General features: G+C 34.8%; 1 protein-coding gene and 1 pseudogene across 10 annotated transcripts in view; one reads left to right on the forward strand and one right to left on the reverse strand.

Moving 5' to 3' along the window:
• The window catches only part of Gria4 (glutamate ionotropic receptor AMPA type subunit 4), a 364,899-nt gene that overhangs the window by 67,906 nt on the left and 271,115 nt on the right, over positions 1-25,878 (forward strand). The window lies entirely within an intron of this gene.
• Positions 238-2,830, reverse strand: LOC106010387 (F-box only protein 21 pseudogene; annotated as a pseudogene).

Genomic DNA, 25,878 nt, shown 5'->3' on the forward strand with positions numbered 1-25,878 from the left:
ATGTATGTGGAAAAGTCTACTCATAAAGACCATTATTATGCATTTTCTCTAAGAATCTTATATAGTAAAATAGAAAGCTCATGATTTGTAGAAATGTGCATAAATCCAAGAGAGGAATATGGAAGGGAAAATTGTCATTCTCTCATTTTAAATTAAAAAAAGATAAACACTTGAAATCTGTGTTTCGTGTATTAGTAAAACAATAAATTCTAATGAGCCTATTACCATTAGCTTGTTAAGGTCTCCATCCGCAAGATGCTGCCAAGTTAGTGTACAACTTTACCTCTGAATATGCAACTAAATGCAGAGTAAAAAGACAAACAGTCCTGACTGAGAACTGCACATATTCTATAGAGAAATCAGATAAATTATTGCAAATGTGTAACTCCATCTGTCCAGCAAATGAAATGTTCTGAGATAAATGTAGACAGTTGTAGGATGGAAGGTGGATAAAAAAGAATGCAGTATTGACTGTGAGACCTCATGAAGACAGAATGTCACAAACTGTCACCACAGGACAAGTGTACAAGCCATGCCACTGAACACAGTGCCTTTCAAGTGAATTCACTAATGTAGGTGGAAAACAACATTGTCTTTGCCGCTGAAGGAGAGCACACGTCATTTAAACTTAGGAGGAGGCAACCATCGTGACCGGAGAGGTGGCTTTCCTGGTGGTGTGACTCTGAGGAAGCCACATATGCATCTCCTTCTAGAATCCTGTCCTCTTGGAAGAAAGCAGCAGCAGCAAAAGTACAATGTCCTCTACCAGACTTTACTCGTCTATGCTCTCTTTCTTTGCACTATAAATGTCCTGCAGCATTTCATAGACAAACTCCAGGTTTTCTGGATTTTGAATTTCTTAGCTCAGCGTTTGGGATGTAGTGAGTGCCGGTAAACTCTGAGAACTAGAGTCCCACATCCGGGTGCGAGATTTCTTGAGACTCCACGTTATATTCCAAGTTTTCTTGGGCTGCGTACCTACAAGAGCCGTCCTCCACCAGCACATTGTAGAAGGGCTGATGGTGGCCGTGAGGCAGGCTGTGCACGTTCATGTTCCAGATCCATTCGTGGCCCATCATTCAGGTGAGGTCCAGCCGTAGATCACACAGTTATAGCCGTACCACTTATGCTTCATTATGAGCCCGATGGAGTAGCAGACATCCCTGTGCTTCTCATCAGAGCGCAGCTTAACCTCCACGCCTACCTCCTACATTTTGCGCTCAATGTGCTCTAGCATGTGCTCCACCAAATAGTCTACCGCCCCGTGCTGCCCAGGGTCGAGGGTTTGGATGTGCTGAAGGATGTCAAGCACCTTCAAGACAAGACAGAAAGACTTCTCTGGCCAGATTCCCAGGTGGAAGTAGAGTCTGGCTTGGAGCAGCAGAAGCTGCACCTGGTCCGGGTACATTGCCAGGTACAGATCCAGCGAGTCTCTCGGGAGCTGGTACGATTGGTCGACGCCTTCCCGCTTCCCCAGGCTTAGCAGGTTTCCCACCATCTGCTGCAACACCTTCTTCACGTTGACCACCCCATACAGCGCTGCAGTCACGTGCTGTAGCCACATGCTGGCTGATTAAGTACTCACATTCTTTCACTGTCAGCTGCTTGCCTTTCCCAAAAGCATCAATGTAGATGTAGTCAAAGATGTCCAGAGTTGCCCCTTTAGCCCCTTGGCACCACCTCAGCAAGAAGTGACTGGGGAAGTTTACAGGCTCCAGGGGGAACTCCCAGTTGCCGAGCAATCGTCAAATACAGCAGCTACATGCTGATTGAAATTCCTGTTCTGCGGATCAAAACCTGGTGCATATATAAATTTAGAGCATTATAATAATCCATCCAATTCCCCTTGAACTTCAGATGGTCATAAAGAACATAGTTCATGGCATCCAGCACCTGGCTCTGGCGTTCTATTTCCATTACCATGGAGGATTCGCCTGCTTTGAAGGTCAAGCTGGGATGGCGACTGTTCATTCCCCGGAGGGTTTTTGCAAACAAGCTTCACGATGCTGTCAGTCTGGGCCTGGACATCTTCGAGGCTGATGTCAGAGAGAGGGTTGCAGTACTGGTCGATATAGAGGCTCCTTCCAGATAGGATTCATAATCATCAGGCTGCTGAAGAAAGGCCTTGAGGTTATTTAGGATTTTCTGTTGCCGTAGGTAGTAAAGAATTTTTTTTTTTTTTTTTTTTTTTTTTTTTGCATAGTATTTCCAGGTCAAAGCTTTCCTTCCTTCCATGTTTAGGAGGCAAACCAGTTCATCCTCAAAAAATATCTTTGGTCCCTCAAGGTTTTCAATGTCACTGAAGCCGTTACAGGGAACGTGCTCTGAAAAGAACCTCTTTGAGAACGAGGCTACAGTCTTCCGGGCTTCTAACCCAGCTTTTGGCCGAACTTTATATTCCTCCAACCAATTGACGTAGTCCGTGGGGCTGTAGTGCTTCACAAGGGAGGGCAACCTCACCCGGAACTGCTCCTTCCACACCTTGCCGCTGCTCCGACACACCTCGCGCAGCCGCCGGCAGGGGCTGGAGATGCGGCCGAGGTCGGCGGCCGTCAGTGAGCCGAGCCACCGTACAAGATGGAGTCCAGCACCTCGCCCACCAGGTTGACTGGACAGCTGAGGCCCGACACCTTGAGTGTGGCCTCCTCTACCACTGCAGGCACCACCTCCATCTCGCTGTCGACCGCTGCCGCCGCAATCTTGTCCGCGTACCTGGGGCTGCCACCAAAGACCAGAATTTTTAACAACTATCTGCATATGAAATCAACTTGAAGTTACATTTTAAATTTGAAGTATAATTTATAATTTACCTGAAAGATCTATAAAGCATAGTATATTAGTCACTTTCTCATCTCTGGGACAAAGTACCTAACGCTTTCAACTTAAAGTAGAAGAGGTTTATTTTGAATCCCAGTTTTCAGAGAATTTGGTCCGTGGTCACCTGGCTCCAAGGCAGGAATATCATGAAGAAAGGACATGACAGAAGAAAAGCCATGGCAGCCAGGAAGGAGAGACCACAAAAGGGGAAGCCAGGGTGAGGCTATGCCTTCCAAAACACTCCCAAACACTCCCAGTGTCACACCTCTTCCAACCAGGCCTCATCTCCTAAAAGCATGTTTAACTATGATCTCATCAAAGATAAACCCACCGATGAGTATAACACTCCTGCTATCCACTCACCTTGCAATCCCTACCTCTGAACATGTGAGACCTATAGGGACCTTCTGTATCTAACCATAACACATAGGAAGTGTGGAAATATATGTTTAATTAGATAGTAAGCACTTTAAATATCTTTCATTTAATAATGAAAAATTCTACCAATTTATTATAAGCATGCTTATTAAATTTTATATATATAATTTTGATAGTCTGCATATTCCATGGTGTATTGAAATTTTGTTAAGCATGTAAATCAATTTTACAATAAATTTTGGCAATGTTGAATTGAGAATGTATTTAGCAATGTAGATAATGGAGAGAGAGAGAATTTCAGGGAAGGATTCATTCTTAAATTTATTCAACTAGGCAAGTTTAATTCCATATAACAACAGCTACTACAAAATTTACAAGCCCATCTGCCTAATATGATTTTTGTATTGATTTGGTTGAAAGAAAAAGGATTGAGCAGACAACCCATGAAAATTGCAGTAGCATTTATGACAGAATTTGTGACCAAATGTTCACTGTCTTATAATAAAATCATAGCCAAAAGCTATGAATTTCTACATAGTTGAACCACATGGCTTGAAACTGTCTGGATAAGCAGTAAATTATATTATTCTAGCATTTCCAGTAAGAGATATGTGCTGCTTAGGATTTCTATGCACGTTGTGTCACATAGTCATTATTATGAAGAATTAAATTGTGCATCTAAAGGTGAACCTACTTAGCCAGTTTTAGAAAGGCATATTGCAAGAAGAAAATGAGAAGTACTTTAGTATTGCTACGGGAAATGTAAAACAAATCTGCGGCATGAAAAATAAAACAAATGCTACTCCAGCAAGAAACTCAGTTGTAAAATCAAAACCTCAGTAGTACTAGGCCATCATCTCACAGATGAAAGTATTAACCTTCTCATCTTAATCCTCAGAGACTTATAAAGAATTGAAAGAATAAGTGCCTATGTAAAAAGAAAATCTCTGCATGCAGGCCATTTTTTTACAGCACTGAAAGAGCTCCTTAGGGGGTATGTTCTTACAGTAACTGACAACCAGAAGGTTTGTATTCTTTTCAAGATATTCATTATAGCTGAAACTCAGGAAAGGTAGTCAACTAATGGCACATATTTTCTTTTAGTTGCTTTCTACTCTCAAGAAATTAGGTATGAATTGATGGCAATGCAGAACAAATTCCCATGAAGGAATTGCTTCCTTTTTGTGTGGTGCTATTTTTGCAAAATGATAATTCACATTTATTCCTATGAAGAAACAGAACTTTATGTGATTGTTGTGATGTAATTTAATTCTTAACTGAAATATTCTGTACATTTTGAATTTTATAAAAATGTAATTACTTGAGTCATTTGCTTATTGGCATGGTGAAAGAATAATAGCTCTAAAGACGTATGATTCAAAGAACAATTAATCGACTACTAGATTTAGTAAGTGAATGGTCAGCTTTAGAGTTTCACTTTTGCTTAATTTTTGATAGAAAACTTTGAAGAAATATAAACACTTTAAAAATATATCCATACCAGGTGGCATATTCTTTCCTAATTGGAATTCAATTTAGTGTCTTCGACTGGTTTTCTTAAGAAAAATATCAGTTAGGATAATTAAACAGTACAGTCATTATCAAGTTAATCTCAATGTTTTCTATAATTTTGAACTTTAAAAAATTCTTTGTTTTATTTGATGGTCTATAATGGGTGGTAGAAATGCCTTAATATTTGCTGTCTTTTATTCTTTTAAAACACAAAAAAGCTTTAAAATTTTTTGAAGTCAATATTTTGACAAACATAAATATCTCATGAATTAAAGATTCTGATAGTTATATTATTTCTATTATCCAATTTTTAAAATGAGAACTATAAGCACATACAGGTATTTTGAGTAGTGCTACCTGTTCCTAGTTTGATTGTAATGTTTGGAATTATATGATTACATTGTTTGCAAAACAATATCTTATTTTAGCCTTTCATTTTAGCCATCTCAGACATATAAATCTATTTATTTAATAAACATTTCATGAACACCTATGGACTTCACAAAATACATTAGGCACAATACATGTGTTAATAAATAAAATTAAAATGTTCTTTATAACCTATAACATGTAAGGAGTATTAAATATTGGAATGAATAAGGAGAAATGGATAAGTGTTTATACTGCTGATTAATATATATTTATATTTATATAATCATTTAAAAATATTAATAATAAATTGTAATTAAAGTGCATACGTATTTCCTAGAGTGCCAGTATTCTAGAAAACTATCTATATAAGTACACAGAAGACAGCTTCAGTATTTTACTAAAGAATTATTTGTATTCAAGAAAATAGAGAAAACAAATGTCCTCCCTTTAGTAATGACTAAACTATTTTGTACCTATACACTGGAATATTAAACAGTTTCAGTGCATAAGATACAAGTTTGCTTTGATTTGTAATACATATTCATTTGATATATTACATGCAAAAAAGCTGTAAAACCAAATCAACATATCTATGTGTATCTGTGTTTGCTTGTGTGTAAAAGTATTGGAAGGAGTTAGGAAATGTACACATGCATCGGTAATAAGAAGTTGCAGAGAGTGAACTGGATAAATAAGTGTTGGTAAAAGTGTATTTTAGCATTTTTTTCTCATATAATAGTGTAATCCTTGTGTACTTAAAACTCAATAGTAATAATAAGATTAAATATTAGGAATTCAATTATAGAAGCATGAGCAAGTTTATCATGAGTGAAGAATGGGACATGATTAATTTTGAGGAGTTCTAGAACAGGAAAATAATTCACATTTCTAAATTCAACAGGTAACAAATATATAACCCACATTACATTAAATATTTTGTGCCAATCCCTTTGTAGCCACACAAATATCTATATAAGAAGAGAAATCTAGGTACAAAAAAATAGCAATTGCAAAGTGCAACAGAACTAGTGTGGAAGAACAATAAGACACTCTTAAATACCAGATCATTGAAATGAGTAGATGGATTTGTATATTGTGATAAGGGATTTAGAGTTATTGTCTTGGGATCATTATCCTATGCCATAGCATGTCACTGATAATCCACAGTGTACTTGAGACAAAATAGACACTCAGTAAAATTTTTTGTATTTAATTTGACACTTCTATGTACAATGTCTATTCAAGTATAATTTTAAAAATTATACTTGATATATTTTAAAAATACTGTATGTATTGAATATCCTTTATCTAAAATGCTCAAGATCAGAAGTATTTAGAATTTGGGAATTTTTTGGATTTAGGAATATTCACATATACATCGAGATTTTGCAGTGATGGGAACCAAATCTAAATACTACATTCACTTGTATTCCTTACACACTTTGTCTACATAGTCTGAAGATAATTTTATACACTAGTTTTAGTGTGTGCTCTGACTGCAACTCACCACATGAGGCTAAATGTAGAATTTTCCTCTTGTGGAATTAAGTTGGCACTCAAAAAAGTTTTGGAGCATTTCAAATTTCAGGTTTTTGTTTTAGGAATACTCAACCTCCACTACATACATGTATTTCATAGTCTGAAAGAAAGCTCTACGGTGGGTTTTGGGTCACATTTAGTGACAAGAAGGTCCCTAGGAGTATATCTAAAGTTCATATGTGGGCCCAATTGTGCCCATGCCTTAAGATAAATCCATTTCAGCATTGATTATGATGTTTCACTTTTCACTGAAATCTAATGGGCTTTAGCCACTATTTTCATTGTTAGTATTTTGAAGATTTAAAGAGAGAGGTGATAGCTGAAAATTGTTCTTGTTTTATTCATTCAAATTCTGTATTTAATTGGGGAAGCTAATGTTTGTCTATTTTAGTTTTCTATTTATAATCATTTCTTCATGAATGCAATACGGTTTGACATTTCATGTAAGCAGTGCTTTAACTGTACTCTACATTTATTTAAGCATCTTACATAACCTGTTGCTAGAGGAATATGGTCTATGTGGAACCTTCAAAATTTAGCCTTGAATCTCAGATTTTGAAATTAATTTCTGAATGTTTTTCCACAGAAACTTTTCTTTGAAATTACCATTCAGACTGATATCAGTGAAAACATCAAAAATTATGACTAGATAAAATTATGTCATTCTAGGGTAATTTTCTCAAATAGTTATAAGTTAAAAACATACTATTTGTAGCAGGGGATTTAGCTCACTGGTTCCGCCGCCTGCCCCACAAGTGCAAGGATTCAAGTTGGATCCCCAGTACAAAAAGAAAAAAAAAGCATGCTATTTGCAAAAATGAAAATAATATTTGTGCATTTGATTAGTTTGGGGGTCTTCCAGAGGATTAGTGCAGCACATTTCTGGGTGTGTCTGGTGGATCATGGAGATATGGCCTTGGGACCTATATCTGTTCTACTGTCTCTTCTTCTCTGACATGTTTTCCAAGTACATTGAGAAAAGCAGGCATTGCTTCTTGGTCACCATGAAGTAAGCAGCTTTGCTGTACCATGCCCTTCCATCATGATAGTTCTGCCATGGAGCCAGCCAACTATGGACTGAAACTCTAAAACTGAGTCAAATTAAACTTCTCCTTTAAACTGTGAGTGTTAAAGTATTGTGTCTTATGAATAAGAAAGCTAATGTAATATTTGATCATGGTGGGAAATATTTGAGGTTTTCCAGGATAGAAGAGATATAATTAAGGAGTATTTTGTCGGTTATTTCCTCAATTTAAGAGGTTCCAATGCTAAATCAGAATGCCTACAAAAGGAATGAAAGACAGAAAGAAAAGGGAGAGGGGAGGGGAGGAGAGGGGAGGGGAGGGAGATTTTAAGGTTTTAGCCCATGTGATTTTATAGGCTAGGAAGAGTAGACTAGGATGCTGAAAACCTAGGTAGAAAGGTAGTTACTGCTGCTGCTTTTCAAGTCTAAACTTATTCTGCTGTTAGAATCCAACAGTCTTTATTCTGTTAAGGTTGTCTGTTGATTGGATGAGGACCATTTATATTGTAGAAGACAGTCCACTTAACTCAGCCAACCATTTAACCTCTGGATGTTAACTTCAGCCCAAAAAATACCCTCATAGAAATATCCAAAATAATGTTTGACCAAATACCTGGCCACTTTGACCCAGCCAAATTGATACATAAAATTAACCATCATGAGTCTACCTGTGCCAACTTGGCACCCAAATACATTTTTTTAGACCATACTTAATGTCCAAGTGAAGGCAATAGGAAATCCATACTTTGGCCTGACACATTATAATTATTCTGCATATGATTGAATAATACCGGATGGAAGATACCTGTTTAATATACTGAAATTTAAATAGTATGGTGTAAACTTAACAATATATAAATATTGTGATGAAGTAAATACATTTTTATGTCATATAAGAGTAAAAGAGGAGAAAAATATTATACAAAAACACATAGATATATATACATGAATATAAACATATTTATAACAAAATAAGGAAAATACTCATAATGCTAATAATCACATGGTCAGAACTGATACTAATAACTATCTTCTTACACTATCCAGTGCTTATTCCCTTTGCTCTTAACAAGCACCTCAGCTGGTTACTATTCTTTACCTGATCCAGTGACCCAAACCTCAAGGGCTTGGGCCACTGAACTCCTGCCTAGATTATGCCATGGTTTTCCATTGACTTTCATGGTAGGGCATAGTAATAGGAAAAGATCCTCTCTTGGATCACTTATATTTCAGATCTACTTTTTCTTAATACCATTGTGAAGTACAAATCCAATTTCTCCTTGGTTGTCAGGATCAATTACCACATCCAACACAGAATCTCCTCTGCCTGTTAATATAGAGGAATGTAGAGGAATGAGGAGGGATGAGAAGTTCAAAGTGGCCAGTTGGCAGTCTTAACTTCTACTTCAAGGAAACGTTGTTGCATTTCCTGGTGAAATCATCCCTCTGTTTGAATCTAAGACTCTAAGGCCAGTAAGACATGAAACTATGGTTACAAAAAAAAAATTTTTAATTGTTAATGGATCACTACGGGTAATAGTGAATGGTGCCATTCGCATTTCTACTTCTTGATTCCTGGATACACGAACCTAGTTATAAGAGAAACAACACCATATATGGGATGCTTATTTAGAGCATATTCAACTTTCTGGAGAACGTTGCTCGAACTCCACAAAGTATTAGCATATATCTGGCACTGGACCTGATTCTTCATGAATCTGCTTCAGGATGATGCGGAACATAGTTAAGACAAATGAATTCTCCAAGCATAGGCCAATTGCCAGGCTTCAATTATTGTGAAGAAATCATTGATAAGAAGCAATGTTGTATGGAGTACCAAACATGATTGTGGATCTCTGACTGGATCCTAGTAATCTATTTTTCTCATCTCCTCAGGGGCTAAGGATCTATAGCACAGTGGTAGAATCCATGCTTAGCATGTATAAGGCCCTAGGTTTGATTCCTAGCACCAAATAATCAGTCAAAGCAGAGGTAAAAGAGTAATTCAGATTATGTTCTATATTTAGTCTCTTTCATTTTTCAGTGAGCTTCCTCACCTGACTCTAGCAGGAAATATTGCTTTTTCATGAGATTTTTAGAGAGTGAGTTCAGTCTCTTTGTTCTGCTTTACAAGTATCCATCTCAGAGTGCATACAAAGCCAGAATAATAAGGAACCTGGCCCCTCATAAGCTAATGTCTTCTCTGAGGTGTCCATGGGTAACCCTGCTATCATACTATAAAGTCCTCTACAGAGGGCTTCTCTACTCATATAAACTTTAAGGAAACCCTCTCTAGAGAGGTATGTAAAGTCTTGGAACCCAAAATGCCGCTTAAAACACTGGTATGGGTAACACCACATAATTATACTGGAGTTCCAATGAGAACAAAATTTTTAAAAAATTTACAAGATGAAAAGACCACATGTGAACCTTGGGAAATTCACTTGGCTCAAAATTAGGAATGTAAAATGTTACTTTGGGGCTATGGTTATAATTCAGTGACGGAGCATTTACCTAGTATGTATAAAGCCTTGGGTTCAATCTCCACATAGGAGATGGAATAGTCAGTCTATTTACTGTTTACTTTTTTAAATACTAATAAGTATTTCCCTTTTATTTAATATTCTGGAAGCAAAACTTAAAGAAAGTCAACAAGAAATTTTGCTTCAATCAGAAGCTCCTAGAATATATTAATATCACATAAAACTTAGACATCTATATCTCTAAACCATGAACTCTATGATGCCCAGAACTTAATCTAGCTCATCATTAAGTCATGGTGTTTGGCCCTACACCCTCCAGCATGGGAGCTGTGAGACACACAATGTGGCTATTCAGCACTTTACATGTGACAACCCTGAACTGAAACGTGTGGTAGTGTAAAACTAACACTAAGTTCTGGACTTAATATGAAAATATTGTAAAAGATTCATAATTCTACATTGATTTTATGTTGAGTTGATAATATTCTGGACATTTGGATTGAATAAGATATAGTAATGCAAGTAGATAGAAGATGCTCTAGAAGAAAAGGGAAATACTTGCTAATATATTAAGGTGGAAAATTGTAGGATGTATTGGAAGAGATTATGAAGAAAAATCATCCTATTATGGATTACATATGAAAGAAATGGGAGGCAAATGTCTAAAAACAACAGTGATGATGTTATAAACATCCTTACTATTATTGTCTGATCAGTGTTGAAGTCTAGTATACAATAGCATAATAGTAAGGGTGATTAAGTACTAGAAGTCACAGAAACTCTCCTGAATTTTAAAAAATGAGGCATTCATTTGGATCTCAAGTAAGAGAAAACATTCAAAGCTAAGAAATGAAAATTAAAGCCCTTCTAAATATATGCAATAAAGACCAAAATGAAGATGATAACAGAAGAAAGAGGCATTTGAGAAACATTGTGAGGACTTAATCTACAAGTGTTATATTTGTTCCCCTTCTCTTATGCTCTCCTCCTCTGTAAAGTATTATGAAATGTGTATTTGAAAAAAATCTATATTTGATCTTAGAGTGTAATAAAGAGGTTGACAAATGCAATTTGATGCTTATTGTCATTATTAATTTGCTTGCTACTTTTGATGCTGACTCTAGGCTAGATGTGCTACATGCCTTTTGGGAGAAAATAATGTGGTCTTTGAAAACAGAATTAGAGACTTCTCCTGCAGAAGAGATCTGAAAAGTTTTGGAAAGGGGGTTAAATTATTTGGGTCATCAAGTATTTGTAGACTTTGGACAGACCAGGACGACTTGCTAATTCATTAAATTTAAAAAATGTATCAATTAAAAAAGTAATTTTACAAACCTGGATAATGGTTCTGTAGAAACAGAGACATCCAGAGGGCAAAGTAATTCTCAGAGGAACTATGACTTCAGATACAGAAGTCATAGTCCTGAAGGTGGCAGATGCAAATGCAAGTATGGACTCCACACACACAGAAGGACTAGAGTGAAGCAGAAGATACTTGATACACTAACGATTCTCAAGACCCCAGATGCTCAATTTCGGTGTAGTACATTTTCCCTTTAAAATATAATAGAATAAAACTAATCCTTATATGTTTATTAAGTACCTCTATCAAGTTTTAGCTTTCTTAACTTTCTCTTCATTTCCACCATCAGATGGGTTATTTTTTAAAGAAATGAAATTTTTAATCACCATCCAAGAATAAATGCCTAAGTAGAGAACAAAAAATTGTAACCATATAAAGAAACTGGGTCCTACTTCAAGGTTCATTTCAATCTCTCTCTCTCTCTCTCTCTCTCTCTCTATATATATATATATATATATATAATTGTTCACTACTTCCTCCCTCATATATGTGGTAATTAGCACATTTCATAAATTTTCAGGTCTCTGGACTGGATAAAATTAAAGTGAAATAGGAAAAACTTCATACTTTCAGCAGTATGTATTAAACTACTAAAATACAACAGGATTGTGTTAAGTGCTGGGGCATAATAGTTAATGGAATTAAAGAGACATTTTCACAGTGCCTATAATCCGTCCTTCAGCATATCGCCTTGCACCCATCTACTATGGGAAAGAAATTCTTTTAACAAAGCTGTATATAGTAAAAACACAACATACAGTGATACATCATTAGCAACGATTGTAGGACTAGGAGGAAAAAGTCTCAGGCACTAGTCACGTCAGAGGGATCTGGTCTAGTATATACCATATAGATGACCAATGAAGGAATTTTTGATTAGAGGACATATAAGCTTGACAACTGAAGCCTGGCTTGTCCAATAGACTCACTGCAGGAAGAATCTTCTAAGCAAATGTACAGCAAGTGCCACAGAGTGAGAGAGTAGGTTAAGTGCAGATGACACAGGATATATGCTTAAATGTCCCTTACAAATGGAAAAGCTTATTTGCTATTTTAACTTGATAAATGTATCTTATGTTGAAGATGTTAAGTGATGTAAAAATTGTTTATGACCTGACTATTTGAAGGGGGTGCCAAAGACAGGCAGATTTGGTGACATGAGAGAAATGGGCCCAAAGGATAAATGCCTTAGACTCATTAGGGGGCAGAACTTCTGCTGGTTTTTAAGAAACAATGAACTAGCTGGAGTGCCCTTTGTCCAAGGCTTTCTCTGTCTGTTCTCTGATGCCAGAATTTTAAGCTTTGTCCCTTACTGAAAAGCAGACACCCCAGAAACTGTGGTGAGATGTTTGCATCATTTCTGATATTTTATGTCACTTCGTAATTTCAGTTCTATTTAAAAACACACGATTGTGAATTGAACTGAATGTTGAACACAGTAAACCCAGTACTGTATTTCTTCTTCTATGAACAGGCATTATGATATTCTCCGTGTCATAATTATTTTCTTACAGAGATTGGAGATATCATTCACCTGATATTACAGTACTATCATATACAGAGATAACTAATAATAGATACCAAAAGTGTTTTTAAAAAACATTGAACAGAGTATTTAGCTTCTGTTTAAAATGACTGGTATGGTTGCATCTTTACTTTGTTTTATTCTTTCTCCTTTTCCTGAGCATCAGCAAGTCATATGACAGAATCCCTTCAGTGCAGTCAGCACAGCTTTGTGGTTCAAAGTCCAATCTCTTTCAAGACTGGCTTTTGCAGAGTAGCAGAGTAGGACTCTGTGAGATAGTGAAGGGTAGATTATGGGACACACAACTATTTCTTAAGTTGAATCTTAGTCCATCTGCACTGAAAAGTCATCAAGTTCCTTCTTGCAGCTTTGGGACCACAAGTTTTTAATTACTGCTTATCTGTACACCTTAGCTAACTCCCTTATCTGGGGCAACCTTCTGCTAGTTCTGGCAAGACCCTAAAATAATTATATTGCATTTTCCCTTAGTGCCTATACTTATATCTTTTTGCTTTAAAGTTAGAGAGAGAGAGAAAAGACAACCAATTCCTCCATCCCTCTTGATTATTACTTTTCTGCCCAATCTGAATGGTAGACTATCTTGATTTCTACTGTCCCACCCTTTAGCAAGTTTACTCTTATCTTTCTTTTTTCATGTGTCATAGAGATTCTGCATTCATAAATGAATGCACAATTGCAGTAATTCAAAATGTATTAATCTTATCTGTAACATACACATTTTAAAATTTTCATTTTTTAAAGTAATGTAATATAAATTACTAAATTAGTTTAAAGTGTTAGGTATTTCAAGGAAATATCCTAGCTTTTGAGCGTTACTGAAGTAAAAATAGACATGAAACATTCAAAAGAAAATTATAGTATTTTGCTTTGTGTATTTATTCCAAATAAATAAATACAAAACAACATTCCCCAGGCTCTGTATTCATCATATTCTCCTATTAAATAGATAGATCATTATCAGTCTTAGACTTCATTAAGCCCACCTTATGGAAAAGTTCACTTATTTCTGTACCATTTTATGTTACTAACAGATTGTTATTTTTTATGTTTTCAAGCAACCAAAGTATAAACAGGTACAATAAAGAACCAGGGTTAAATCAAATCATCATTTAGAAAAATGAAAACTAGAGTGAAAATATAACTAATAATAAAGATGCTCTTTACTTTTTTGGAAACTGAACTATTTGTGCACATTATGAAATATTTCTTATCTATGACTCCATTCTTATCTCTGTTTAATAGGTAGTTTATCAGTAGTGACAGACATCAGGCCAAAGGAAAAGAAAAACAGTGTTTGATGTTCGAGGCTTTAAAATTAACTACTTCTTTGTTTACAAATCTTAAGTAGTTTGATTGTAATAGAGTAAATTTTCAAAATGTTTAATTACAAGGCACTGTGTTTTTCTAAACCCAACAACTTTAAGAAGGGAAATATAAATATTCCCAAGAAGATACATTTCCTGATGACTAGAATAAAAAAAATGGCATTTACTTTCTTTTGTGTTTACAGAATGCAAGAAATCTTTTTAGCATGTCATTATACTCTTTGTTTTAGAATTGCTCACTTACTTGTTTCCTCACTGTAAACTCAACAGAATGCATAGTATTTTAATATTTCCTTCCTAATCATAAATAATAGTTTCTATTTGACAGCACTGTTATAATGATTAGAAATTTTGTATAAGATATGGCTTCAAAAAAGTCTAGAGCAGACATCAGCAACAGTGTGATGTCATGACTGTGACACCTGTCTCTATCCTGACTGCTGCCGCAGCCTCCCAGGGAGAGGAATGTTGTGTGACAATCCAAGCCCTAGTGCTCACAACTGCTGTCTATCTGTGCTCCAGTTTGTCTCCATGGTATGGCATTACTAGTGTCTGTAAATACAGTACTTGTGCATGAATATTGCTGTGTGTGTCCCTATCTCAAACCCCAAGTGACCAATGTGTGTGACTCTGCATCTCTGTAGTGCGTATCCATGCATGACAGTGGACCCTGTCTGTGTTCACTGCTGGGCTGGATGGACTAAGAGGGCTTTTGCTGCCATTTGGCAGATCTGTCTTGTATCTGTGTGACACTGTGCATCAGAAAGCTGCTTGTGATCCTGTGTGTGCAGGGGGTGGTCACAGTCACACCAGACAGCACGTTCCGTGAACAGCAACTCACGGCCAAATCCAACCTGCCACCTATTTTACAAATAAATTCTGTTAAAACTCAGCTATATCCCTTTAACAATATACTATCTATGCCTACTTTAACATTACAAAAGCACCTGAGTGGTTTTAACCAGATGGTTCAAAAAGCATAAAATATTTACTGCCTGATCTTTAAAGAATTTTGCCAATCTATGGTTGATAGCATAGTAAGAACTTTGAGGAATAACTTTTGTGTAGGCAAATTCAGCACAATTGGATGGAAATACTTATTTGCATAGACAAATCAGCATTGTCCAAGAGAAAGATGATACTGTATTGGAAATTGTCAAGTACAGGCATTTTAGAAAAGAAAGAAAATACAAGTTAAATTGTTTTAATAATATTTTATTTAACCTAATGTTATTGTTTCAACATGGAAGCTATTTAATATTTCATTGTATAATCAATATACAAGTTATTAATAAAAGATTTTACATTCTCTTATTCATCTTCAAAATTGGTTGTATATTTTATATTTACTACACATCTCAATTTGTATGTTCTAGTTTTATTGGAAATCCTTTATCTACACCCAGATTTGTACTTGAAAAAATATAAAATTTGTACTTGAAAAAGTTGATTCCTGTATTCGAGTTGTTCAAAACAAAAATATGTTTTCTAAGGTGTTTTCTACTACATTTTCATAAAATTTCCTAGTAACTAAACTGAGTATCAAATTTTTTAACTTAATTAATTAAAAGTATAAATTCACTTCTTAGACTCACAATTTCTACTTTAAGTGTTCAGTGATCACATTTGGCTAGTGCCTGCTATATTGGACAGAGTTTATTTTGGATAATGTAGGATTTTCATTATTTTTAATAACAGCTATAAGAACTACCATTGATCATATCATTTGTTCAAAAACATAAACAGATGTGGAATCTGGGGACTAAACAAAGCAACTCGCTCAAAGACACATAGCTAGTTAAATAAAAGAGCTGAAACCCAGATCTTGCCTTAATTCATACTTTTTCTCCAACTATGACCTGAATTCATCTTTTACATGCCACAACACTTTAATTTACACTGAAAAGCCTTAGAAAAAAATAAACTACATATTCTCTACTTGTGTCTTAGCCTTGCAGAGCATTGTATTTTGAATTCTTTCAAGTTTGGGGCTTTGTTTTATTTTGTTTTTGAAAAGCCCTATTACAGAACTTTTATATCTGCCATTTATTCCAAGCCAATTTTTCTCTCTGTTGTGACAGCATCTACCAGTGACTGCCCATGGCCAGTGTTATTCTTACTAATTTTCAATGCCTTCTACCCTTTTCTTACTGAGCTCTCAATGCTTTCCCATGTAGAGTAAGTGGGGTGGGGTGGGGGGCAGCGAGGGTCAAAGTCACTGCCTTCTTGCTTCTCTTAGTTGAATTATGGGGGGGGGCCTTATTCTTATCTATCAATGTTTCTTTCCTAACCTGCAAGGAACCAATTTGTGACTATTTGGATCACATTCTTAATTTTTTAAATTCTTTATAGTCATATTCATTTTTGTTTACTAAATGGCTATTTATTTGAAAGGAAATGAGAATTTAGGGGTTTTTTCCCTTTACTTCTTGACTAGGAGCTATTCCTTAATATGGAAGATTACAGAAGCCAAACAGTACAAGACACTTGAGTATTCAAACCAATTTCAATCAGCTATTAACATCAAAGTATTTCTGATATCATATGGCCTTGCAGTCTTGTCTCCCTTGCATTCAATTTGCAGCCCCCTGCTTAAAGGTCTTTAGTAGATCTCTACTGTCTCTGGATAAGGGACCAGCAAACTTAAATGGCATAAAAGACTAGGTGCTTTGGCATTCCAACTCTGCTAAAGATATTTTCAGTTTCCTGAAGCCACCAACCTATCATGCCTGAACTTTTATGGTGACTACTTCCACCATCAGGTCCACTGCTCACCTACTACATCCTCCCTTCCCATCTCCCCTGAGTCTGGTTTACCCATACTTCAAACTCAGAAGTTACTTCCTTTCTGAAGCTCCCCTTAAGCCCCAACACATGTTACACCCTTGACCTTGGCTCACAGAGCATCCCCTCAGAGTAAGACTTCTCATCCTTTTTTACCATTGTCTGTCTCCACCACAGGACTGTAACTTTGAGGACAGCATGATGTCTTCTTACTATATTTCAAGAATTACATGCATCACAGAGCTTCACACAAAGCAGAGGCTCAGGAACTATTCATCAGTTAAATTAATCATTTTCTTTAAAGGTGCAAATAAAATAGTTCTATACTGCCTATAAAGTTATTATATCATATTTATGTGTTTCATAAATGTACGTATCAAAAGGAATTTTTTCTGTTTCAGTTATTCAAAGTTTAATAATAGTAAGCACTATGTATAATATAAGCTCTCTATAAGTAATGCTCTATAGTTTACTAGATGCCATTTTTACTAAAATTTAATTAATCAAAATATTTGCACCTGAAAAAGATTTTTAAAACTAATGTTTTTCTATACAAAATGCATACCCAAGAGATATAAGAATAGAATTTTCCTACCTATGTGTTTCATATTCAAAAATAACTATTGTTCATATTTTCTAGCATACTTGGTACTTTATAATTTTCTAGCAAAACACTCAAAACAAGCACTTAAAAGGAGCACAATGAGTAACTTTTTTGTTGATGTGAGAAAATGCACTTAAAAGCAATGTTGGAAAACAGCATGCTTTTGAAAAATCAATAAAAGTAATCTCTCTCTCTGTCTCTCTGTCTCTCTCTCTCTCTCTCTCTCTCTCTCTCTCTCTCTCTCTCTCTCTCTCTCCTGGTCAAATGCACTGATACTCAACAATTTTGCCTGAAACGGAAAGATTTTCATGTTTCATCCAAGAGAACTAGGTTAAGAAATCCTGGTGTAAAATAAGAGTATAAAAGCATCAGCTAGGCTGAATGGGGCAAAGGTAGAAGGACATGAGTGTTAAAATGGTTAAGAAACACAGTTTTGAGAAGATTCCCAGTGCTGTATAAGCCTCTGTGAAATGCTTCCCACCTCAGATGTTTTCTAGCAAGATGATTTGAATTCCTTGAAATCTAAACACCTATTCTCATTCATTTATCCATCCATTCTCCCATTCAATTAAAATACATTTATTTGGTTCTACTGTGTGTCAAGAACTGTATTAAAAATTGAGGGAATAGGGAGAGGGTTGATGCACTTGTAGAAGAATAGTTATTATTTTAAGCCAGGCAGTTCCTTTATTTCTCACATATACTAGTATATTGTGCTAGAAACAGGGAAAATGAATCTATCTGTTTAAAAGTTTCTGCTTACTATGCTATGGATTTTATGTCCACTAGCCACTTTCCATTTATCATTACTGTTGCTATGATGTACAAATGAAGTTCTTAATGACTTCTAGAACCATAAAATATAATTATATTATTAAATATATCAAATAAATTATAAACAATAAATAATTGCAATGTATAATAATTATTAAATATGTTAAATTAAATATTAAATATTATTAAATATAATAATTATGATAAATAATTATAATAAATTATTAAATGTTATGAAAAGTATTAATGTGACCTACAATTAATGTAATTGTGCAAAATTTGAGCTTTCAGTATCATACTAGGGGACAAAGCAGAGATGATGTTTTGGCAGACATTTAATGAAAAATATGACATCTCTTGACACCGCCAGAATTATTTATGTACATGGAGAAGTCTCAAAATAAGATAGTATTCTTGTGGCTTCACAGGAATACAGGTGGAGTTAAAGGTCATTTTAATCCTCTCAGCCATTTATTGATGCTCAGATTTGGATCTGTTTCCCTAGTAACAGGAAGCTGCTTTACAATAAGACACAAGGGGAGACTTTGAATCAATGCAGAAGTAACTGTGGCCTGGAGTAAACTGCAATGGAAACAAGGAAAACTTCTTATGCATAATCTATCAGAAAACCAGGGACAATGTGCAGTCACCTTAGAAATGAAGACATAGCACTACACACACATCAGATTGTTATCTGCCATATCTGATGATGCCACTAGACACTAATTATGATCCCATGTAGGTGTGCCAGAAAGACCTCCTTATGAACAACAAGCCATTTCTGCATATGCCATGATGATTCTGTAGTTCCGCAACAGCAACTGCTAGTCACAGATATGCAGTCATTTACTTGTGAAATCAGTTGTATATCATTGCACAGTGGGGCCATGGAATTCCTGAATATGCCATGTCAGTATGATCATGTATGTGAATTATCCTAACCTCTTTGCACTGCAAAAAGAAAGCCTTTGCCCAAATACTAATGTCTTTCTTTGTCTTCTTTACTAATACTGAAATTGAAAAGGTTATACTGTACTTTGTAAATACCTTTTAAATGCTAGGCATTTATTTTCACTTCATTCAGTTATCTATTCATTCAGAACGTATTTATGAGGGACCTATGTTTGTGCTACATACTGAAGATAGAGTAGAAAGAGGACAGACCCTTACCAGGACCTTGTTTTGGGATTGTCCATGATTGCTACTTGATTTTAAAGAGAACCTGTGGATCAGATTGATACATTTACTCAGAAAACTGGCTGTATTCTCTACAAGTATATACACTATGATCATACTGCAATATGAACATAACTATAACTTCCCACACTGTTAATCTTCTATGTCATTTAGAAATAGATATAACATTAATGTCATTTTTTCTTACAATTCTTACTGTTTTGTTTCTCAATCCATTATGCCAGAGGAAATGCTGTAACTTCTTTTCATACAGACACCTTCCACCTTCCACCTTTATATTTTCTATATTAAAATGTAAGTTGCTTGAAAATAAAGACCATGTTTTTATTTATAGTTGTTTCTCTTGCTACTCTTTGCATAAGACCTGGCAAAGTCCTGCACTTGCTATCATCTTTGCCTGACACAGTTGTACCACAGATATCCCCATGGTCCCTGCCTCTGCCCTTTACATGTTTCAAACATCACCTTGTCAAAGAGGTTACCATAGCTACTTAAATTAGCAGTGTCCATTCCACTGCCACTCATACTCCCATTCATCTTACTCTGATTTAATATTCTTCATAAAATTTCTTACTAGCTGGCACACTTACTTGTTTTCAGTCATGAAAAACCTCACAAACAAGGAACATTGTCTCTTTTATTCACTGTTTTATTTCCAGTACCTGGAACAGTGCCTAGAATCTAGTGGGGCATTCAATAAATATTTGTGGAATGAATAAATAAGTGAAAGAATGAATATCTGTTATAAATCCATACATATCATACACTGACTAACAAAGCATAGAGTATGTGGTATTTTTATGACATCAGTAATACCTAGAGTTTCTCTTAATGTTAGGTGCTACCATTGCTGTCCCTCTGGGATATGACACAGCTCAAAGTAGCAAAAACCTTGTTGGCAACCATTGAACTTATGTGATGTGTTAATTATATAACTCAGACAGAGAGCAGTGAGTCAGCTGATTTCTAGTGTGACACATGGACTTCAGATAAGTCAATATATTGCCAAAATTCTACCATAGCATCATCCTCTTCTTTAATGAATTGAGACAGTTGCTTTGCAATTGATAGCTAATTCCATGCACATCTTGCTAAACCATAGTCGATCATTCCTATTAGTAGTTCCTATTCCATGTGGCCCAATTACTTTCTCCCATATTTAAGCTTCTCTGCCAGCAAAAAAGCTTAAATCCCATGTTACAATTAGACAGATGCTGGTAAACTTTCAATAAATGTGTCTAATCCTACAATGGATCTCTCTTTTCCCTTATTTTTCAGTGGCTGTCTATACTGTGGTGATAGCTGACATTTATCTAGATGTTCAGGCCAGAAACTGGGATATTGTCCTTGACTTCTCTCTCTTATTCACCTTCATAATCTAGAAATTCAACGTGCTAGGTCAACTGTATCTTGAAACTGTCTCCCTGATTCAAAAATTACTTCAAGCCACCATCAACTCTTGCGTAGACTAATACATTTCCTTCTCACTAGTTTTCTTGTTTCTAGTCTTATTTCTTTTCAATGCGTTCACCTCACAGAGTTCAAAATGTTCTTGTAAAAATGCAAATCTCTGTTGGATTTTTTTTTCCTTTGGAATGGAGTCAAAGTCTTCAAAATGGCATGAAAAACCATTCATGCACAGGCCCCAGACTCATTCTCCAGCTTCTTATCTCACCTCCATCCATTTGAATTCTGAGTTACATGGGAAGCTGTGCTCCTCTTGACTCAGGACTCTGACCATGCTATTTCTCGTACTCTAAAAGTTCTCTCCCAATCTGTTCCAGTTTATTCCACCTTTCAGTTTCGGTATGAATACTATTTCTGTCCAGAGGGGATTTTCTTGATGCCCTGAGACTGAATTAGGCACCTTTTGTGTCTGTCCATTTATTATACTATGTTTGCTCTTGTGATAGGATTTATCAAACAATACTGAAATTATGTGCATACTTTGCTCTTCACCCAACAACCTACAAGTATATTTTCTGTGCTTAACACAGTACTTGGCAGGTAGTAAAGGTTCAGCTTTATTGGTTGAATGAGTAAGTCCTTGAAGGCAATGAAAGTGTATTTACCTGAATGGAGATGGCATGGGATAGGATATGTCTCCATGCTACATCTCCACAGAATGCCTTTTTGGAAATTCAGATTTCTTACAGCAATCAGGGAGTTTTGAATGTGCAACTGTGTGATTTTTAAATGTGTATTTCACAGCCATATGTATCTATTACATGCTGATCAAGAATTCAATTCCAATATAGAAGCAAGTATATTCATATGAATATGAAACAAGGTTTATTTAAGGTGTTGGGCTGTGAGTTTCTGCAGGTGTGAGGCAAACATAATTTTTAACCTTCTCAAATGCAATTAAATGGTGTGGGAAAATCATTGATTAAGATTGCACTTTCTCTTGGCCTCTTCCACCTGAAAAGCACTGATTATTAGATATGTGACAGCTCCAGAAAATGAACAAATTGTAAATGGAATAAACATTTAGTCCTGATGCTATGAAATTTTAAAGTGCCATCTCTTAAAGGTAGGTTTAATTTATATTTCTTGCCAAAGATAAAATTTTTTAAGGTAATATACAATTTTTCTATAACTACTTGCATTCTCATATTAACATTTTACCTAGTTGTTGAAGTTAATTTATCTACACCTTGCACCTTCACTGATACAATACAGTAAGTTCCAACCAAGTTAAATATGAAATAAAATACAGGGGTGCCTCAGTTCACAAACTTAATTCTTTCCATGATTCTGGTCAAAAAATTCATTCTATGATTCTGGTTGCAACCAGAAAGAATTAAGAAATAATTAAGTTCATGAACCAAGGTACCACTGCAAGTGAAAAGATAATTATACATCCAAGTCGCTTAAATGATTCTGAACCAATACAAGAAAATCCAAGTATAAGTTAATAAATATAATTGCATAAAATATTAAACATATAATTATGTGTAACAATTATACATATATAATTAGAAAACCAAATAAAATGAAGTAATATATATATATATATATATATAAAACTAGTGGCACTCGGGAAAAGGAATTAAAAAATAGTCATGTGATAAAAATATAAAAAGAAATACTAACAAATCATATTGATAATAATGACTTACACAAATGGCATTTAATGTGATCCAGACTCTATATAAAGTATTTTATGCATACTCAATTCTATAAGATTATTTTGTATCATTATACATACTTAAAGAAAAGGAAACTGCAGAATAAAATAAGTAAATAACTTGCCCCAGTGTCAACTAGATAAAAAATGACACAGTCTAGATTGAACTCACACAAAGAAGGTCGTTTTTACATGTAACCATAAGAAAATAAGAAAAATAAAGAAAATCAAACTTATGCTATTGTCAAAATGTCATACAAGAGGAGACTTATGAGGAACTGGTTCAATAAAGTCCTATTGCCATTCTGTTGTAGGCCACTTTGTTAATTTTTTAAAAATGATTTAACTTTATCCCCTGAATCATAATACCACTCCTTATCACTTATTCCAAATAATTAGTTCCAAAACTTAAAATATTTTTCCAAAGACAAGAAAGCAAGTGTGAGCATGAGTAGATAGTTGCAGTAAATCCTGACAAGCAATATATATTATATTATTGAAATATTGTAAATAGATTTGAGAGGTAAATGTAATGACATTTATATTCCCATGAAAATAATGGATTTCAACAATATAAAGCAATCCTGAAACATGTTTATAAAATCACATTAAGTGGAAGACAAAATACAAATTTTTTTAATACATATAGTACCTTTTTGTGCTTAAATTCTTTTACTGGTACATTTTATGTATACAATACATTTACATTTATCATTGGGTGCTTGTACCTATACATGATGTATCTTGGTTCTTATTTTTTCCCCATTACCTGTTCACCCTTCACCCCCTCCTCCCTTCCCTATTTACTTAGACTTTAAAATTACAAATTTTAAATAAACCTTTATATACAATAATATTAAAGTTATGCAAACCAAAAAGTAATATTCAATACAAACAAGAATGCAATAGGTATTTCTCAATGGAGGTATAACTATAGATTATTTTCAGTTTCCTTTTCAATGATTTAAACTTGAGTTCAAAATAAATTTGCTTTTGATAAAGAGGAAATAATTAAAGGTTATGGTTTCACATTTAATTTACCAAATTATCAAACCTGTGCCTGAGTGCTCTTTCTACATTAGATGAAAAGCCTAATGCAACATTGGTCAGCAGAATTACTTAGGCAGTGAAAAGGTTTGGAAGAACAGTGTCATCACCTGAAGGAATGGAAAAATGCTGAAAAATGAGTTAGAAATTACTGAAACCATGAAGTGAAATAAAAATTTTATTTCTCCACACTTTGTACAGATCAAAAGAAGAGAAATGTAAATTCTGTGATACCTGTGTTGTGTTGCATGATAAGCAATTTTCCAGTCCATCATACCTGCTCTTGTAACTGCCAATGCTCACTGTAAGCCCTTGTAATAGTAACTGAAAATGTTGACAGTGAATCACTAAGTAAATATATTGATGTGGGCAAAATAATCGATTTGGGCAAAAGCACTCATTTTGAAGAGGCTAAAAATAGGTTTTCAGCTTGTTATTAAAAAATAGCATATTGGGAAGGATTGTCGATCATGTGCTATATTTCATATAATAAAAAGGGGAATGGAAAAAATACATCCATCCACTAATCAATCTCTTCAAAAGGAATCCCAGAAGGATATACTAGAAATAAGAGTACAATTGATTTCTAATATACAGTGTGTGGCAATGGAAATATAGTAACATGAAAGGAATGATATTCCTCTAAGTATACTTTTATATATTATACTGTCCTTTAGAATTTGCAACAGGACACAAATAAATAAAATTAATCAGAATGAAGGATACCTGAAAATGGAATCCAAATAATAACAGATAAACCCAACTACATTACACATGAACAATATAACCACACTAGAGGGAGAAGAGAAGAACTTAAGTAATTTGGGAAAATAAAATTTTTATTGTTTACTACACACAAACATTGTACTCTGGTTAGTAAATTTGTTTCTAATAAATGTATCGATTAACAATTTTTTGTGTTACTGGGTAATGAACTCAGGACCTTCTCATTGAACTACATCCTCAGTCCTTTTTAAGTTTTTTTTTTGAGACAGGGTCTTGCTAAGTTAATGATAATAAATACATTGAGCAAATAAGAGCCTAGAAAAAGTTACAAATAAGAAAATAGGAAAAGCTAAAATGAGTCTTCTGACATTGGATTAATATCAGGGGTATAATTATGAACACAGATTTCAATATATAAATATAATGTTAGATATAGACATACAGATATGTTTATGTAAGTATCCATACCTGTATTTCTTAGCTCTGTCTACCCAAAAGGCCAGTGAACAAGAATATCCAACTTGGCATCTGGGTCTTAATTTCTAAATATTAGCTTCCAGTTTAAGGAGACAAGGTCCAACAGAAAAATGGCTGATTGCTGAACCTTGAGGGAACAGGGTGAGAAAGGATAATCTGTGGTGTCACAAGTAAGGAAGTGCTCATGAAATGATTGGAAGAGGCATCTGAGAAGGATTCAGGAGCCAACCTGAAGAAACAGTGAATGGCAAATAAGTAAATATATTGATGTGGGCAAAAAAATATATAATGCTTACAACATTATAACCACAAAATGAAATAAATATTTATGAGTCTCAACTTATGTAAATGAATAAATGAAGGAATAAATTCATACATGAGAAAAAGCAGCTCTTCCTTATAGTAAAATGTCAACAAATAGTGTAAATAGAAAGATGGAAACAGAAAAAGTCACCATTAGGCAAATAATGTGTAATAATGATTACAAGAAATAATTCTCAAGAGATGTTGAAATTAATAGGTGAAATATAATGAGAAGCAGGAGATTTGAATAACCTCAATCTATTTTACATAAAATACTTCTTAATAATTAAAGAGATGGCAGGGCTGGGGCTGTAGCTCAGTGGTAAAATGCACAAGGTTCCAGACCTGCAATGTCTTGAAAATAAGTAAGGAGAGGTTAGTAACTTCACCTTGAAGACACTAGACAGGCACAGTGTTAATCAATGGAATAAAGGTAACATCACCAGTCATAAGACATAGTGACATCATGTACCTCGC

This window comes from Heterocephalus glaber, unplaced genomic scaffold (assembly GCF_053883595.1).
Source record: "Heterocephalus glaber isolate CG9 unplaced genomic scaffold, H.glaber_assembly_v1.0 deba00001429, whole genome shotgun sequence".
NCBI lineage: Eukaryota > Metazoa > Chordata > Mammalia > Rodentia > Bathyergidae > Heterocephalus > Heterocephalus glaber.